This window comes from Pogona vitticeps, chromosome 3, assembly GCF_051106095.1.
Source record: "Pogona vitticeps strain Pit_001003342236 chromosome 3, PviZW2.1, whole genome shotgun sequence".
Lineage (NCBI taxonomy): Eukaryota > Metazoa > Chordata > Lepidosauria > Squamata > Agamidae > Pogona > Pogona vitticeps.
The window spans coordinates 60,062,789-60,075,844 of NC_135785.1; the positions used below are offsets into that span (position 1 = coordinate 60,062,789).

Consider the following 13,056-nt stretch of genomic DNA (forward strand, 5'->3'; position numbering starts at 1 on the left):
AAGCTAATCAAGCCCATAGCATTAGCCTAAGATGGGACAGTAAAGATGACTGCCACTTACTGAATTCAAACGGCTGCCCTCGTGGCATGTCCGCAGTCTGGGCAGGCCTCCCTAAAGGCAAGAGAAATCTGATCCAAGTGGGGAGTTTCTACTTTTCATTGATCACCTGGAAGGGAAGGAGGATTCTTGCTGTACATGTTTTCCATCACATGCTGCAGCCTCCTTGTTACTCTTTCGAAACAGAATGTCTTAAAGCTTTCTGCCCTCTGTAGTCTCATCCACTATGAAAGGGAGGTGAGAGAGACTGGGACTAAGCTCATTTGGGAACTGCCATCTCAGGGTGCCTACAACACCTTGAGGCTTATTTTGCTCCTACCCTCTCCAGCCTTGCATGGCCAGTGGCAAGAGGAACCAGCTTCAATGGAGCCACCACCTCAGAGTACCAAAAGTGTCTTGAAACTGCACTTTCTGGAGGCTCCTCTTCTTCTTCGCCTTCTCATTATCTCTTACATAGGGGGATACAAGGATGAGTGTGCCCCATCTCCTCTTTTCCTGATTCTCAACCTTCTCTTTCTCCTGTTGACATGGAGGGCATGTGTTAAAGTTTTCCTTCTAAGCATTGGCATAGGCAACAGAGAAGAGATACCTCCCAGTATTTTATCTGCTGTCTGTTGCACTGAGTCCGATACTTGACTGCAACTGTTTTGATATTTCACAGGCACTTTCTCAAATCTTCCTAATTTTTTCATATTGCTTTAGAGATCTGTTCAGACACCTGTCTTCTTACTCAACTTTTGTCCTCTGCTCTGGTCATCATCCCAGCTCCCACAAAACCCTATGCCCTTTTGATCACAATGGGCATAAGCTGCCAGTGGGCCCAAAGATTCTTGGCTTCTAAAATCAGATGAGATCAAGTGGAATAAGAGCACCACTTGTATCTATTTCTTCACATTTTAAGCGTCTTTGCTCTGAAGAATATTTACCATGTAAAATGAAGGATAACAACCATCAGGAAACAAATATATCTCATGCTAACTACAATTCAGGAATTTAATTAGAATGTAATCCATGTGACAAACATCTTTGCGCAACAGTTCACCTTCAAAGGTCAAATCTGGATATAATTTTTTGACATCCAGGATTAGATGATGCAGTTTTATTTCAAAAGTGAAAAGCACTTACACGGCAGTGGGGGGAAAGATGAGGAATCCACACAGTGGAAGGAAGTCAATCCTTCTATATTTTCTCCCAACGTCAACTTCCTACGTCTGTGTTATCTCTCCAGGCAATAGGATAATTCAGATGAGGAAAAGCTCTCTTCCCCTAATCCTGTCCATCCCCACTGATCTGCTTTCATCTTTGAAAATTGCCACCCATCTAGTTTAGCCTCAAGTCTCTATTCTGCCAGTCTTTACACCATCTCTATGAGAGTGGCTTCTCTCAGAATCGCCTATAAAACCTTTGGCTGGATAATAATACTTAGCTATTGAAAAGCACACTCCAATAATGAAGACAAAAAGATTATTTTTATTTAACATTATAATGTGGGCAACTTGATGCTCTCAGGACTGCAACTTTGTTTTTTTTGCTGCCCAGCACTAGACATGCTCAATGATGGTTCTCTACCGCTTTTTCTTGTTAGATTGTACTGAAATCAGGGAACATATGCATTAAAATTAAGCCCTACCAGTTTCACTTCTCTCATAGAAAACTGTACACTGGGCCACTTCAAATTTGCATTATGGCTAAAAGCAGTATGTGGACTACAAGGCTTTAATAACCAAACACACATACTCCAGCCCTGGTTTTGAAACATCATACCAAAAGACAAAATATCTTACCTTCAGAACTTCCACAGAGAATTCTGTCCCTTTTGAGAAGACCCAAATAAAGGTATGTTCCCAACACAGATTCCAGAATGTTACTTTGAACCTTCTGGCCAACGTAGCTTCCCTTGCATTTCAAACTGTGCATTCTCAAAGCCTATGGCACAATGAAAAACCAACCTCCAGCAAAGGGCTGCTCTTTTTCCCACTTCAACGTACCTTAAGTGGTTGCTTAGTTCAGCTTTCCTGTATTCCCAAGGTTACTTTTGTGCTTGAGTATCATTCTTTACAATCATGCAAAAAGTTTAATACCAGCACTGTAATGCTGAAGAAAGTCTGACACTTCCCCTACCATCCTTTGTCCCTTTATTATTTAAAGCCAACAGCTGAAATTAAACCCAATTTTTCACAAGTGTAAAATGCAGTCTCCCCAGCACTGCTCCTTTTTTGCCTCCAAAACCATGATTTACATGTGTCTTTCATTACCTGTCCCTATGTAGGCTTCTCCTGTGTAGGCTTTCCCTCCAAATCCTGATTCCCCCAGCTTTTGACAGCACAAATTCTACTTCTGCTCTTTGCTTGCTCTTCATTAACTCAGCATTACCTAACGAAACAAAGGGCAAAAAATTCAAAGGCACAGAGACTTTGGCCACAATAACCTTTCCTTTCCACAATAGCTAATTGCAAGTAATGATCGTTGCAGAGATTAGACTGTGCCAGTCAGTACACAAGGGAACAGAACAGAAGACAGCAGGACATGGTGGACAAAGGGTTGAATTGAGAGCTAGAATCTGATTTCTCCTCTCCCAGGAACCATGAACATGTCACAATTCTTGGTTTAACCTTAAGCTGCTAGTTTATCCTCACAGAAGTATGCTGGTAGATTCCAATTCACCTATTGTCAGCTGTGAAGTTTAATGTAGAACTGCCTAGGAACTAGAAATCGTGGCGGGGGAGAAGAGAACTGACCCGCAAGAAGGACAAAGTACATTCAAATGGAATAAACTGTATGTGTATGTATGAAGTACTACTTCAGCTAAAGAATAAGTACCATATTTTTTGTGTGTGTATAAAATGACACTTTTTCCTAAAATCATTAGAGGAAAATTTAGAGTCATTTTATACATGGAAGGAGGCAGAGGAGGAGCCGTGCTTGGTCACCTCTCGCAGCTGCCCACTGACTGCTGCCGCTGCCTCCAGATCGCCTCCTCCAGCGCCACTCGCAGGTTCCCTTTGAGCAAGGGACAAGGCAGCAACGTGAGCTGGAGGTGAGCCCCGGCACTGGCGTTGGAGGAGGCGATCGGGCAGTGGCGGCAGCAGGAGGTGGAGAAGCAGGGCCGCCCCCCCTCACGGCTGCCCATTGACTGCTCCTCCGCCTCTAGCAAAGGTCAAAATTGGGGGTTGTCTTATGCATTGGGGGGTCGTATACACAGAAAAATACGGTAACTGCTTGTGGTTCAATGGTGTGCTGCCCTTGAAAAGAGCTCCAGGGGAAAAAAATGAGTCATTTTCCATTCCATGTTCCCATGTCTCCCAAGTTATCGTCACATCTAAATCAGAGCAAGCAATTCTCTCTTCTGTGATATACTGTTCCCTGCCTTTATTAAAACTTTATCCCACCCTTCTTCTAAAAAGCTCTAGGAACCTTACAAAGCTTCACATTAAAGTCTCATAGACAGCAGGCTGAATTAGACCACTGGCCCATCTAACTCAGTATCAATTACACTGGGGTGGCAGGGATTCTCTAGGATTTCAGACACAAATATTTCTTAGGCAACAACTGAACTTGGTACCTTCTGCAATCAAAGGAAATAACCTCATGACAGCCCTTCATATAGGATGGAAATCTGGGGTGGGGCTTCCCACGATTAAATGGGGATTTGCACTGGACTCTCTTAGTCTTTCTCCAGTATTCTAACCACTGTGCCACATGGGTTCAGTTATACCCTGCTTCCCAGTGCAGCTTCCACCAAAAATATGGCAGCAGAGAAAAAACAGAAACATAAAATCAAAAGCATAAAAATATACAATACAAGAATAAAAACCAGCTAAAACTACAACTAGAGAGCCTTCATATTGTAGTGTCTGGGCTCAGAACATCTTGGTTTAAATCACGACTTGGTTATGGAATTTCACTGGTAAGTGATGTGTGGCAAAACTACTAAACCATTCCTTGAATATATCATGTACCCTGAAAAAAAAACTGGAATGGTTATGCAAAGTGCAGTGAAAGAGAGAGGTTTTTCTCTCTTTTTCATAAACCCAGAACACCTGCTCTTCCAATGAAATGGAATGGTGAGAAATCTAGCAGAAGCCCAAAAAAGTACGTACTACCTCGTACAGCACACAGTTAATCTTCCTGCTGACTCAGAGGACTTTACAAGAGGATCACACAAACTTATGGAACATAAAATGCCTACTAGCTATGCAGGCACTTCACTACGAGGCAGAATGCTTCTCAATTTTGTTGTTGTTGTTTAGTCGTGTCCGACTCTTCATGACTCCATGGACCAGAGCATGCCAGGCCCTCCCGTCTTCCACTGCCTCCTGGTAGCTTTGATGACACTGTCCAACCATCTCATCCTCTGTTGTCCCCTTCTCCTCTTGCCTTCACACTTTCCTAACATCAGGGTCTTTTCCAGGGAGTCTTCTCTTCTCATGAGATGGCCAAAGTATTGAACCCTCAGCTTCAGCATCTTTCCTTCCAGTGAGCACTCAGGGCTGATTTCCTTTAGAATGGACAGGTTTGTTCTCCTTGCAGTCCAGGGGATTCTCAAGCGTCTCCTCCAGCACCACAATTCAAAAGCATCAATTCTTCAGCGATCAACTTTCTTTATGGTCCAGGTCTCACTTCCATACATCGCTACTGGAAAAACCATAGCTTTGACTATGCGGACCTTTCTCGGCAAAGTGATGTCTCTGCTTTTTAAGATGCTGTCGAGATTTGTCATCGCTTTCCTCCCAAGAAGCAGGTGTCTTAATTTTGTGGCTGCTGTCACCATCTGCAATGATCATGTAGCCCAATAAAGTAAAATCTGTTACTGCCTCCAAAGCTTTCCCTTCTATTTGCCAGGAGGTGATGGGACCAGTGGCTATGATCTTAGTTTTTTTTTTATATTGAACTTCAGACCATTTTTTGCGCTCTCTTTTTTAACCGTCATTAAGAGGTCCTTTTATTCCTCCTCACTTTTCTGCCATCAGAGTGGTATCATCTGCATATCTGAGGTTGTTGAGATTTCTTCCAGCAATCTTAATTCTGGTTTGGGACTCCTCCAGTCCAGCCTTTCGCATGATGGATTCTGCATATAAGTTAAATAAGCAGGGAGACAATATACAGCCTTGTCGTACTCCTTTCCCAATTTTGAATCAATCAGTCAAATGGGCCAGGCACTCCCATTTCTTTAAGAACTTGCCATAGTTTGCTGTGGCCCACACAGTCAAAGGCTTTTGCGTAGTCAATGAAGCAGAAGTAGAGGTTTTTCTGGAACTCTCTGGCTTTCTCCATAATCCAGCGCATATTAGCTATTTCCTCTCTAGTTCCTCTGCCCCTTCAAAATCCAGCTTGTACTTCTGGGAGTTCTCGGTCCACATACTGCTGAAGCCTACCTTGGAGGATTTTGAGTGTAACCTTGCTAGCATGTGAAATGAGTGCAATTGTACGGTAGCTGCAGCATTCTTAGGCACTGCACTTCTTTGGGATTGGGATGTAGACTGATCTTTTCCAATCCTCTGGCCACTGCTGAGTTTTCCAAACTTGCTGACATATTGAGTGTAGCACCTTAACAGCATCATCTTTTGAGATTTTAAATAGTTCCACTAGAATGCCATCACCTCCACCTGACTTGTTGTTAGCCATCTTTTCTAAGGCCCACTTGACTTCACTCTCCAGGATGTCTGGCTCAAGGTCAGCAACCACACTATCCGGGACGTCCAGATCTTTCTGGTATAATTCCTCTCTGTATTCTTGCCACCTCTTCTTGAGGTCTTCTGCTTCTGTGAAGTCCCTACCATTTTTGTCCTTTATCATGTCCATCTTTGCACAAAAGGTTCCTTTCATATCTCCAATCTTCTTGAACAGATCTCTGGTTTTTCTCTTTCTATTACTGTATTTTGCTCTATATCTTTGCACTGTTCATTTAAGAAGGCCCTCTTGTCTCTCCTTGCTATTCTTTGGAAGTCTGCATTCAATTTTCTGTAACTTTCCCTATTTCCCTTACATTTTGTTTCCTTTCTCTGCTATTTGTAAGGCCTCGTTGGACAGCCACTTTGCTTTCTTGCATTTCCTTTTCTCTGTGATGGCTTTTGTTGCTGCCTCCTGTACAATATTATGAGCCTCCATCCATAGTTCATCAGCCACTCTGTCCACCAGGCTAATAGAGTTTTGTTCTCTTGACAAAACTCTATTAGCCTTTGCCCTGCTTCGTTTTGAACTCCAAGGCCTAACTTACCTGTTGTTCCTTTTATCTCTTGACTCTTTACTTTAGCATTCCAATCCCCTAGCCTAGAAGGAGAAGAACATCTTTCTTTGGCATCAGTTCTAGAAGGTGTTGTAAATCTTCATAGAGTTGGTCAATTTCAGCCTTTTCAGCATCGGTGGTTGGTGCATAAACTTGGATTACTGTGATGTTGAAAGGTCTGCCTTGGAAATCATTCTATCATTTTGAGACTATATCCCAGTACAGCTTTTCCCACTCTTTTGTTGACTATGAGGGCTATTCTTCTATGGGATTTCTTCTATGGGATTCTTGCCCACAATAATAGATGTGATGATCGTTTGAATTGAATTCACCCATTCCTGTCCATTTTAGTTCACTGACACCCAGGATGTCAAAGTTTATTCTTGCCATCTCCTGTTTGACCACATCCAGCTTACCAAGGTTCATAGATCTTACATTCCAGGTTCCTACGCAGTATTTTTCTTTGCAGCATCAGACTTTCCTTTCACTTCCAGGTGCGTCCGCAGCTGAACGTCCTTTTGGCTTTGGCCCAACCACTTCATTAGCTCTGGAGCTACTTTTACTTCTCCACTCTTCCTCAGTAGCATGTTGGACGCCTTCCAACCTGAGGAGCTCATCTTCCAGTGTCATATGTTTAAGCCTTTTGCTTCTGTCCAAGGAGTATTCTTGGCAAAGATACTGGAGTGGCTTGCCAGTTCCTGCTCCAGGTGGATTGCGTTTAGTCAGAACTCTCCACTATGACCTGTCCGACTTGGGTGTCCCTGCACAGCATAGCTTCTCTGAATTACTCAAGCCCCTTTGCCACAACAAGGCAGCAATCCGTGAAGGGGATACTTCTCAATACCTGTTGCTAAACCTTTAGTCTAATCCAGCAAGGCTCTTTGTACATCTTTAAATTAGCTGCTTTAGGTTCTGATGATAAAGCTTCTTGAACTGGTTTCTCTTTATTAAATGCCCTTGAACCACCTCCGTCTTTTACTACCCTCTGGAAAGCGAGCTTTCCTTCACATAAGGATAAACTAAACAGCAGTCCTGTGGCACCTTAACAATTTAAATTGCTTAATCTTTCATGCACTGCAGCCAGTTCATTCAATGCATCAGACTAACATGATCAGTCACTTGGACATTTCTGCAATATACCGGGAGTATGTAAAATACAATAGGTTCCCAATACAACCATTACAATGATTGCTTCAAGGCCAGTAAAGAAATAATGCACAGCAATTTTACAGAATCTTGGCATGCCATGAAGAACTCTTCTATATTCTGATCTACATAACCAATCTATAGCTCAGTGCCATGCACCCTTACTAAGAAGTAAATCCCACTATTTTCAATATAGCATACCCCTATTTAGATACTGTATAGCCAGAGCATTAAGAAAATGAGGTACTATTCGGTTACCAATAATTTAAAGATATGCAATTTATCACATTTGTCGTGGATTCTTGAACTTAAACGTTTTCTTGTTGGAAGTTTCTTTTTTTAAAAAAAAAAGGCTCTTTTTCTTTCCTCTTGGAAAAACCTGCATCATAGATCTTTTCCCAGAATCTTTTATGGTACAACTTTTATGGTACACTATGTAAAAAATTTTAAAAAATCAATACTGCATTAGGCAGCAACCAGTGCACAGAGTTTTTCTTTAAATTTGTTTGATTAGCATGAATCTCTTCGTGGAATTGTGTGATTGCTACAAAAATGATTGTATGTATATTGAAACTGTGGTATGTCAATGAAGCAACAGCATGTTAAAAAAAAGTTCTTCCAACTGTAGTCTTACAGCCAGTTCATTCATTCAATATAAAAACAAGATCTAAGGAAGGCTAGACAAAAACATATTCCAAAGCTCACTTTCCATATTTGAAGACTACCTGCTTTAGTTAAGAAATAAAAGCCCTAATTTGATCAAAATTCAAAGAGGGTTTGCTTTAATTAATAGCAACAAGAGCTTATTCACCATTAAGGTTTATATTTATCTGTAATTCCATGAAAAATATTTCATAACAACTGAAGTAAGACAATAAAAAGGGTACGTTGGAAAAATTAAAAGGGAAAGGAGCAAAAAAGCAGAGGAGAAATTTTTCTGGCATTTTAAAGACTGAGATTTGTTTCAGTTTTGATGTTTGTTTCATGGATCAAAATCCACTTCTTCAGACACATCACACTGTGGCTTTTAATCCACAAAAACAAATTCGTTAGCCTTCAAGGAGCCACATTATGTTGCCCACCCCCCTTTAATTTTGCCACCAAGCAGATTAACAGGACTACTGTACCTCTTTGGTATAAAGGGGGTTAGCAGTTAAGAAATCAACTCTTCAAACGCCAATACAATCAACAGCCTCTCTTAAAATAGTAAATTTTAATATCGCCTCTCTCTTTTTTTGGCAGCCTCAAACAGCTGCAACCACTTTAATATTTTTATTTAATTATTTAAATTCTTGCACCCTCCAGTCCAGTTACACACGCTGCATGGGGCCACTGTTGTCCAACCACACACACACACACACACACACACACACACACACACACACACACACACACTTGCATTGCCTTTTCTTCCTTGCAAAACACGGGAACGCCCAGCCTGCCCGTGCAAAGACCACCCTCGCATTCTCATGCCTCACCTGATCCGCGCGCCTGTTCCTGGGTCCCCCTCACTTCACCGCTTCCTGGAGGCTGCCATGTAAACCTGACGTTTCAGCCCCCATGAGCCACCGAGGCTGGGGAAGAGGTGGAGCTTACGGGAAGCAATGGGCTCACGCAAGCAGGCAGAGTTTTGCTGATGCGCGGTAGCATCGTGGTTCTTATTCACACGGTCGAGAGGAGGCGGCCGGTGGCGGCGCTCGACTTGCCTGGGTTTCCTTTCTTGCTTTTAGTGGGCCCAGCGAGCGCAGCTAATTAGTAAGCAGCTGGATTCCGTTCTTACAGGATTATATATTTTAACCGAAATACGGGAGGTGTTGAGTCTACGGAATAGAAAATCGAGCTGTGTTTATAGCGCACGCCCTTTTTACAATCGATGGGTAACGACGGAGAGGCAAGAATTTAAGCGTTACAGCTTTTCTTTCCGCCATCACGGATACTGCCAATTTTGCTCCTGTTTTACATTCGTCTGACATACCAGAATAAAAAGATGTGCCCTTTATAGTTAGTTAAAAACCAGCCTGTATAGCCTTGGGCAAGTTCCACAGTCTCAGGACACCCCCCAGAAGAAGGGAATGGTAAATCACTTCTGAGTGGTCCCTGTTTGCTTTAAGTCAGAATTGACTTGACAGCATGCAATTATTATTATTAGTTTGTAAAGCCATATAATAATAGTGTTACTTGCCTAAGATACTTTGGCCATGGGGGGGATTAAGGAATAACTTCCCTGAGCTGGGCTACTTGTTGCAATACAAAAGAGTAGGTATTCTTGTACTGTATGTCTGAAGGATGATGGCAACCATGTCAGTGGCCATTAGCCTTCCATATATTTTGTATTGCAACCATCACAATCCTGCAGCATAAGCCAGCCTGGGTGAGGCTTTTGTGAGTTGATGCTGAAACATCAGCTTGTGGGCCAAAGGCTCTCCGCCTGTTGATCCCCCCCCCCTCCGCCCACTTCTCAGTCATTTATTTTTGCTAACCACAAAAACAATTAATTGGTTGTAACAAAACCACAATTCAGCTATGAACAAATATAAGAAATCATTAGCAACAATGTTAACAAAATAGTATTTAAAACCGAGGATAATAATAGTTTTTATCTATTATTACCAGTAAGTATTCATCAAAATACCTGAGAAATGATCACGGAGTCAACAATACATTACCCTCCCAGTGTTTGGGATTATAGTGCCCATGTGCCCCACTATAGTCTGGGGGTGGGGCTTCCAGAGACAACGCACCATCTGAAAAGACCCTAGGTAGTTCTGGCTACTACTCCTCAAACCTCAGAAAGTTAGAGGGCTCCATGTAACATCTCTGGAAGATCTGATGAAGTAGTTCAAATGAGATTCTTGTCCTGCTCTTTCACATGGCATTCTATCAAGAACAGGAATCTTGTAGCCTTTTTTCAGGGGCTGCCATGGATGGGAAGAGGATACAAAGAGCAAAGCTTTTCTTGCTCACTTGTCATATGAGCTGTGCTACATAGCAATAGAAGGCTTGGAAACTTATCAATAAATTAATTGGTGGAGGAGGAGGAAAATAAGGGGAGAAATAGTCTTATTCCTGTTCTTGGATCTTCACATTGTGTAGTGAAGGGAGAAAAGCTGTAAACCCTTACAACATGCATCACATCACTAAGCTGCATCCAGGTCATATACCATAATTTGTTTTGGTCTTCAGCAAGCTAACTTCTTCCCGCTCCCTCCACCAGCAATAGGAATCCACACATTTGTGTCACACCCATCCCCCCCACACACACACTGTGTAACCCCAGCTGGAAGGAAAAATCTGCCCAAAAAGAATTGCAGCAACTGAAAGTCTTTGGAGGGTAATGACCCTCCCTTTGAAACAACAAACACACACCTGTTTCACCCAACAATAAAAAGGTTATTTGTTTTTGGGTGTTCTTTCCAGAACCTTAGCTTTTGCCCAGCTCTTCTCTCAGCTGTACATCCTATAAGCTCATGGTTCCAGCGTCAAGCTGTTTGGCTAGTTTACATTATTGGTTTCATTTTTAAATGTATGCATCAAGGGATTCAGCCAAGTATATAGAAAAAACTTTAGCCCACCCTATTTGGGGGTACTTCCATGACATGCACTCAGTTTAGGTGAGCTTGTTATTTGTGGGGACCAGTTGGGTTGTCATGTAACACTAATATGTCTTATCTGAGCCTATGGTTGAGGGTATGGTTTCCAAATCATAGGAAAGAACATCATTTTTCAAAAGATTTTGAACACTTGAAAAGACAAGCGGTCTGCATGCAAAGCAGTGGTACAAGATTTCTATGGTTCTCTCACTTGCTCCTGTCCTTGAAAACATTTGCAAATAGCTTCTCTATGTGAAGGAGGATGTTATCTAGAAAATGTATCAACGGTGTTGGTTTTTTCCTAATACATTGTCATCTGCTTTCACTTGGAGAAGAAAATGAAGAGAAATGGAGTGAAGGACAAGTAGAAAACCCTCCTGAAAACAAGGAGATTTTTAAAAGTAGAGTTAGTATGGCAGGAGTATGGCTAAAAGGTAAAGGTAAAGGTTCCCCTTGACAATTTTTGTCCAGTCGTGTTCGACTCTAGCCATAGAGCCAGCGTTTGTCCGAAGACAATCTTCCGTGGTTACATGGCCAGTGCGACTTAGACACGGAACGCTGTTACCTTACCACCGAGGTGGTCCCTATTTATCTACTTGCATTTGTATGCTTTCAAACTGCTAGGTTGGCGGGAGCTGGGACAAGCGACGGGCGCTCACTCCGTCGTGTGGATTCGATCTTACGACTGCTGGTCTTCTGACCCTGCAGCACAGGCTTCTGCGGTTTAGCCCGCAGCGTAACCTTTTAAAGCCCAACTGTGGAGAAAATCTCCAGAATTTTTTTTTCTCTTATGGCCATAATTTTAATAAACAAATATGTCCTCTGAAGTTTCCACGATGGAATCAAGCTGTGAAAAGGAAAAGCACGGTTACAAACACAGAGTAGATATTATTAGGAAGTCAAAGCCAACCTCAGGGTCTCAGTGGATTTGCTCCCCATGTTCAGAGGTATACATGGCTTTTCTTCACCTTATAAATGTTTAATGCTGCAAATACAGAAACAATTGCTTGCAGCACATGCAAAATGTGAACAAAGCCTTGCAGGTTATTCAAAATCAAGTAAAGCAAAGGATAGACCTGATATCCTTTTGGTGATAAAGGCAACAAATTCTTCATATCCAGAATTGAGGTACTCTACTGGAGTCCCACAAAGACCACACTCTCTGACAACTTTGAATTTTGTTATTCATATATTCACATAAAAATTATATTTCCTTTGTATTTCAGCTGATATGATAATCAGCTCTCCCAAATAAAGGGACGTGATCCTATCTCCCCACACAAATTCCTATAGTCTCAAAATGGCAGGAATGTTTACTATAGGATTTGATACGTTTTCTTGATTGTTTCCTCAAGTGTTAAGAGCTACCCAACACATGTAGCCTTGAGCAAATTTTTACAGGTGGATTTTCATTTACCCTGGTTTAGGAAAATGACTTTATTAAATGTGGCCACTACCATTGAGCTGCAAAGAGAACAGCAGAAGGATGAATGGTAAGGACCACATGTAGGGGAATTATATATGTTTAATTGCTTCCAGGCTAAAGCAAGTTTGCTATAGTTTGGGGTTACCCACAGGACGTGCAGTGTGGTTTCTAGAGAAATACAATCATGCAGCTTGAAACAGCTCCCAGTTTTTAATGGGCAAGGGAAATCACAGTAGATCATCCGCTTGGTTTTATTGTTAACAGGCTAAATCTGGGAGGAATTTCCCTTCATCTATCAAGTCAGCAGCACAAGTGCAAGCACATTTTATAGTTCTGTGATTGTAAAACTTGATCCATTGATGCCTAGGGGATTTTTTAAAATGTTGACTTGCACAGGAGTCGCAACTAAATATTATGAAGGGAGTTATGTAAATGGAACTGTTATAAACAATACTTTTCTAGATTACTGTGGCACAAATGTCTAGGGCTGGAAATGTGGGCCTATCTGCTGCATCATTAATAGATGACAAGCCACTTGTGTATGGTGAAGACCTGGAAAAATACATTCACAGCCCTAAACAAGGACTATGAAGCCAAATGTTCAGCCTGAA

General features: G+C 41.9%; 1 protein-coding gene across 2 annotated transcripts in view; it reads right to left on the minus strand.

Annotated features, from left to right (window-relative positions):
- Window positions 1–13,056, minus strand: part of XPNPEP1 (X-prolyl aminopeptidase 1) — a 90,368-nt gene that overhangs the window by 47,100 nt on the left and 30,212 nt on the right. The window contains exon 1 of one of the 2 annotated variants that reach the window (XM_020779801.3): window positions 8,908–9,010. The exons of the other annotated variant lie outside the window; for it this stretch is intronic. The gene's annotated coding sequence lies outside the window, so the exon portion shown is untranslated. Of the gene's footprint in view, window positions 1–8,907; window positions 9,011–13,056 lie in introns of those variants that run through there. 2 annotated transcript variants of the gene reach the window in all.